Source organism: Maniola jurtina, chromosome 2, assembly GCF_905333055.1.
Source record: "Maniola jurtina chromosome 2, ilManJurt1.1, whole genome shotgun sequence".
In the NCBI taxonomy this organism is placed as follows: domain Eukaryota; kingdom Metazoa; phylum Arthropoda; class Insecta; order Lepidoptera; family Nymphalidae; genus Maniola; species Maniola jurtina.
In genome coordinates this window covers 8,827,897-8,833,842 of record NC_060030.1, presented here as the reverse complement: position 1 = coordinate 8,833,842, position 5,946 = coordinate 8,827,897, and positions in this window count along the sequence as shown.

Here is a 5,946-nt window from a genome sequence, read left to right as displayed (position 1 = left end):
AGTGCAAGCCGGCTGGACAGTAGACAGCTGTTCGAATTGTAAACTCGTGTGTCGGTAGCTCGCCTTAGCTTAGCAGTTTTCACGGGGAGAGTAGCTGCCTAGTCTCTTGCAAGATGTTTCATGCTGGAGTATATAGTAATGCAATACCGAGTGAAGTTAAACTTTACAATATAGCCTTTAGAATGGTTCCATTTTCATTAATCTTCATTAGTTATTTAATTCTTAAGACTGCTTGTATCGTATCACAAGTAGGGGACTCCATACTTTTGCTCGCGAGTGTACATACACAACGCCAACTCATAGGATCCTCTCGCCACTGGTGAGCTACTAGCGAACACGTCAGAACGATACGAGTGACGTACGAGCTGTTACCACGTGAGATGTAGGGGAAGGTAAGAAGGCGAGTGAAAACCAAAAATGTTAAAGTTAATTAATGCGAATTACTATCCAACTCGCCAGTGCGAGTAACTCGTATGATACGTCCAAACAAGTGCTGGTTGCTCCAAGACAGTTTGCAGGCTAACTCTCACCGTGTCAAAGAGACAACAGTTTAACTTATTATTAAAAAACTTTCGAAATAGTAGTTTTTTATTATTGTTGAGATAACTGTTCACGTTGGAAGGATTTTATGAGACACTTTATAGCAAAGCAGCTACTTTGGATTTAAATTTGTGCATTACGTAACCTTCAATGTAGCCATTTCGTATTATAAATCAATGCAATTAGCAAGAAGAAATGCTCAGTGGTGGAGTGGTACGACTCCTCAGCAGGTAAAACTTTATACTTTGTATCCTTGCCTTAAGAGTGCTCCTCACGGTCGCTTCAAGTCGAGTGGGAGAGCATGCTGTTGCAATCAACATTTATGGACTGGCCACACTCAAGAGTGAGATGGTCGATGTTTTAACAATGTAAATCAATGTTTGGTAGATATTACATTATTATGTAGAAAAATAATTATTTTAAAACAAACTGAACTCATTTTAAATTATTATTAAGTAAAGTTTGCCTTAAAACGGTTAATTTTTTGATTTTGTAGTTTTGACAAGGTTTATTAATTTAAGGTCATTGCTTTTAAAATAAATAATATAATTTTTACTTTAATTATTGTTTTTGTGCTTAAATAAAATGGAGAGATAAATCGATATCTGGATTAGTTTATATGTGAAACAACAAAAAGTAAAATCATCAGCGTAATACGTTTGTATTGAGCGAGTAAGAAGTGTAACCTTAAAGAATGATAACTTCGATAAAAATTTACGAGAAGCACGTGATATCAGGCGAATGCTACTTCCACAAACAAATTCAAAGCAACATCGAATTAACTTAATGACAAAAAGAATACGCATGATCCGATAATAATGTGGCGCGACGCACATTTTTGGCGGTGTGAAACGCTGAAAAGCCACCGATACCAACAAAGTGGCAACTGAAACTGATGAATAATTCATGGCAACGGTGCGGTGCATGTTCTATCACGGTTTTATCTATTGTGGGGCTCGCGGCGCGCACCCCTCGCTCTGCGGCTACTCCTCCCGCAAGGGTTAACTGCCTTGCAACCACCAATTTTCTGCCGTTTGAGGAGACTAGATAAGCTTCATGTCGCAAATAAACATTACCGTAATGTGACCGCTAACGAAATTACTATTAAACAAAGAGTGTTTATTTATTCATTTGGTACTGTTTCGCCGCGCTCTGGATAATTATGTTTGCTGTTACGGTAAATATTAATATTTTATTAATATTAGGTGATGTTGTTTGAATTTTTATTGCCATTCAAATTACACGTAAATTATCTATTTTAATATAATTTTATCGTTGCTATAGTTAACATAAATTTGATGTAATTACGTTAATTCAGAGCTAGTTCTAAAATTAAGATAAAAGGTAATGAATCAGTATTTTGCGATCAAATCAAGAATTAATTGGTTTTCTTTATTTACCTAATAGATTTCATATACGTAGATAGATTTAGCGTTTTAACTAGTGATTTTCTTTATAATAATCAAACTGAGCTGAGTTCCTGTGAAAAAGCATCCTGGATGGGTTCGAAATAAGTCGGACTTACGTCGGCTAACCTTGTGGGCACAGCCGGGAGCATCTACATTTATAAGGTAGATAGATATTTAAACTCTTATGTACGAGCCTGAAACTCGTCAGACTAATCTGGATGTCTTTTAATGTGAATGTAAGGAAAATAAAACAAGCTGTACCTAACATTTATATCTTCACAAGACTTAACGGCGTGTCGAGAAAGCCAACACTTACGGATTTGCAGCGGGACGAAGCCGGGGAGGCAACCTCGGATTCGCCCATAATTTACGATCATCCCGAAAAATCCTGGGATTATTTTTATTCGATAACAATAAAGGTGCCGCTGAGGGTTACCTTTATTATCACTCAGTAAGGGACTTTTTACAACTTAACACATGTTATGGTGGACGTAAATGTTTTGTGTTTTATTTTTATGGTATTCGTATTGCAAGATTGCTTTTCATTATGCATGGTGCTAGATTGCCATTACACAGACTTCGTTTTTGATTAACTAGAAGAACTAGCGGGATCTGTATCGCCTGGGTCGATGAAACCTTGAGAGATCCTTAAATATGTCAGAGAAGGTACTAAGAAACTTGAATTAATGATTGAACACACTCACAAGGAGCATGTCGGTGAGGCGTAACGGAAGAACTAATTCTATATCGACGACGGGCGCAACAGCAACGTCTTATTCTAGAAGTAAATATAATAGAAGAGACTGTATGAAAGAGTGGAGGAGCATGGAGCTATGAATCAACTTAGCTTATTAGCGGTGGAGCCCAACTAGTTGCCTCAATCGTGTAACCCAAGCTTTTAATACAGAAGAAAGGGGATTATAAGGTCCTGCGTAGACCGAGGGCAGCGAGTTAGGCCGCTTAAGCGCGATCATTTTCAGTAGATGTCACAATTTTCAACCGTATATACCTATTGAAGTAAAGAAACCTAGTTTTACATTGATAATTACACAGTAGCGTCACCTCGCTCCATTCAGTCGGTATGCCTTGCGCCTTAGTGTTTTATTTAAACCGCGAACAATAAATAAGATCGGCGCCTCTGCTTGAGCGAGGTAGTCGGATTAGAGACGGCTGAAAGTGATCCGTTATAATTTCCAGAGTGGACAGTAACGGCTGGTACGCACAGATTAGCCCCTTCGATAAACAATAGCATTAGTATGCGAGGACGCACTGACCGGCGCCGATCAGGCCGCCCGTGCCGGATTAATTTGCCTTCTGGAAATTATGGCTGCTTCAATGTGGAGCGAAACGAGACTCCCAAACCCTATTACATTGCTTTGTTTTCACTTTGTGGTTTTAGCAAATTGAGCGTTGGGCTGAAGTTTGTTTTACAAATAAGAAGAAATTATGACGTTTTTAGTTCAGTGGCAATGGTCATGTAAAACCCACAACTTTTGCCCACTTTTTTATTCATCTCGTAGAAAAAATCTATTTTACCAAATCGCCCGGACTAACGGACAGACAAAAAGTATAAAAATGTACATTCGGGTTTTGATAACGTTTGAGCTTAGTAGTATAAATCACAGGATAGATACATCTTTTATATAGATACATTTTTTATCCATCTATATATCGAGATAGATACGATAAATCTAATATTATAATTTAGAACCTATATTGTCAAAATATAATTCCAAAACTATGTATCACGAACTATCAAGAGTAAAGTATAGGCCTCAAAGTTTTGGGTACAGCAATAGATCGATTTATAATTTTGTTAGCCAGTCTGTCAATTTGTCGAAGTGCCATTGCCTTCGCTCTACAATTTTCCATAACTTAGTTCGTTGTTTGAAAAAGAGTTTCTGTTTTCAACAGGTCTACTTTAGTACTTTAATTATTCTAAGCTAGATGATGCCCGCGGCTTCATCCGCGTGGATTTGGGTTTTCGAAAAATTCCGTGGGAGTTTTAGATTTTCCGGGATAAAAAGTAACCTATATCCGTCTTCAGTATACAAGCGATCTCTATACTAAATAGATTATGCCTGTAACTTCGTTCAAGTGGATTTACGTTTACTAAAAGCCCCTGGCAAAACTTTGATTTTTTTAGGACAAAAAGCCTATATCAGTCCCTGGGATGCAAGCTATCTTTGTGGCATTTGTCAAAACCGGTTAAACGTATGAGCCGTGAAAAGGTAGCAGACAGACACACTTTCGCATTTATAATATTAGTATCGATTACAATTATTATTAGTAAATTAGCTGAATTTTCTTATGCATTTAAAAAACATTGGTTCAGTAAAACAAAATACAGCCCTTTATTAAAATGTAAAAAATATATGATCAAAAATATGCTTTAAATTAAGTCCTACTCTATTAAAGTTGTGTAAAATAAGCCACTAAAGTTAAAAAGAGGACTAACAGACCGCCCCCGGCTTTGATATCGCAACTTTGTAAAACGTGGACTGAGTTCAGTGATTTTCTTTAGATAAAAGGACCCTAATTTTAAATCCGAACGCTGACTTTAAAGAGAAAATTTTAGGAATTCTTTTCGTAGTTTTAGCCGCATTTTGAGTTGTTACAGCTGTTGTTTTCATGCACAAGTGTCTGTTTACAAACATACCTCCAACATAATAGAATGAACCATTATCTATAAGAAATGGCCACGTGTTCGAACCCCAATCATTCAAGAATCTTCAGCTTTAGCTTACAGGACTGTATAGTTTAAACATAGTTTAAACTAAAAAAATATCCATGGACCTAAAAAATACCTAAGTAAGAACATAAAAATGTATGAAAAGCAAGAAAATATTCAAAAACTACTTATAAACATTTTACGGTCCTACAACCTTGTTAACTTTGTTTTAAAGAAACAGCTATTTGTTTATTCGTAACAGTAAAACATTTTAATAATCCTTTTTTAGGAACAAACAATAAACGAAAAGTCTACATTCATTTACCATTGGCATTCAGTAGCTAATCGGAAAAAGCGTTAATTTTATTTGGCCGTCCCGTGGTATCCGGTTGCGACGGAAACCCGAACACGCCTACCGCATCGTTCACTAAGTAATGAGCCCACTGTTACAAATATTACCGTCATCGACAAAAATGTGTTAAGTAATATCTACATTCAGTTCCATTTTCAGCTTTAAGGTTAACTACACAAGGCACAGAATTGGTTAAAATGGTCTGCAACAGATCGATTACAGAAAGTACGCTGACCAATATTTAATTTGTAATTGATATACGATTAGAAATGTATAGCAGTGATGAAAGGAATATCATTTTATAAATTACGAACAAGTGAGACTACTTTCCCTGTTTTAGTTAATTGTACCCACCATGCCGCCATCGATGAGGAAGCGACCTATTTTCTCGTTCAAGAATCATACAATCGATGTACGATTTCATGTCAATAAAAGAGATAATAATACCAGTAGTTGATCGCTTACTATGCTTAATTACGAAAACTCTCTCATCACTGGTTTGTCGTAGTGTTGTAACACTTGTGTGTTATCAAAGAGAAACTCAGTAATCACTCAGTAACGCTCTCTTAGCGGCGCACTTATAAAGTTTGTGCACTCAATGCCCAGCCCATGAAAAAGCTATACCTACTACACACTCGCTTTTCTTTGCTCGCCCAGTCGTTTCTAGTTTTTAGCTCAACTCGTTTCTCGCTAATCATCGGCGGTTGGACAAGTGCGTTATAACGTAATGTAATTTGTTGTCACCCGTGACTTATTACATGGATTTTCAGTCGTATTCGTAGCACAGTGCCAGGCGCTATGAACAAGGCAGCCTTTTTAAAGTTGACTGGCACAAATAATACTTTCAAGTTTTATATCCGCCTTAAGCACATGTATATTGGCTGTGGCATGGATGGTTCTACTGGTAGAGTTTATTAGTTCTAGACAAATTCTTCCACTAGAGCACTTAGACCTAAGCCAATCTAGAAAGTATC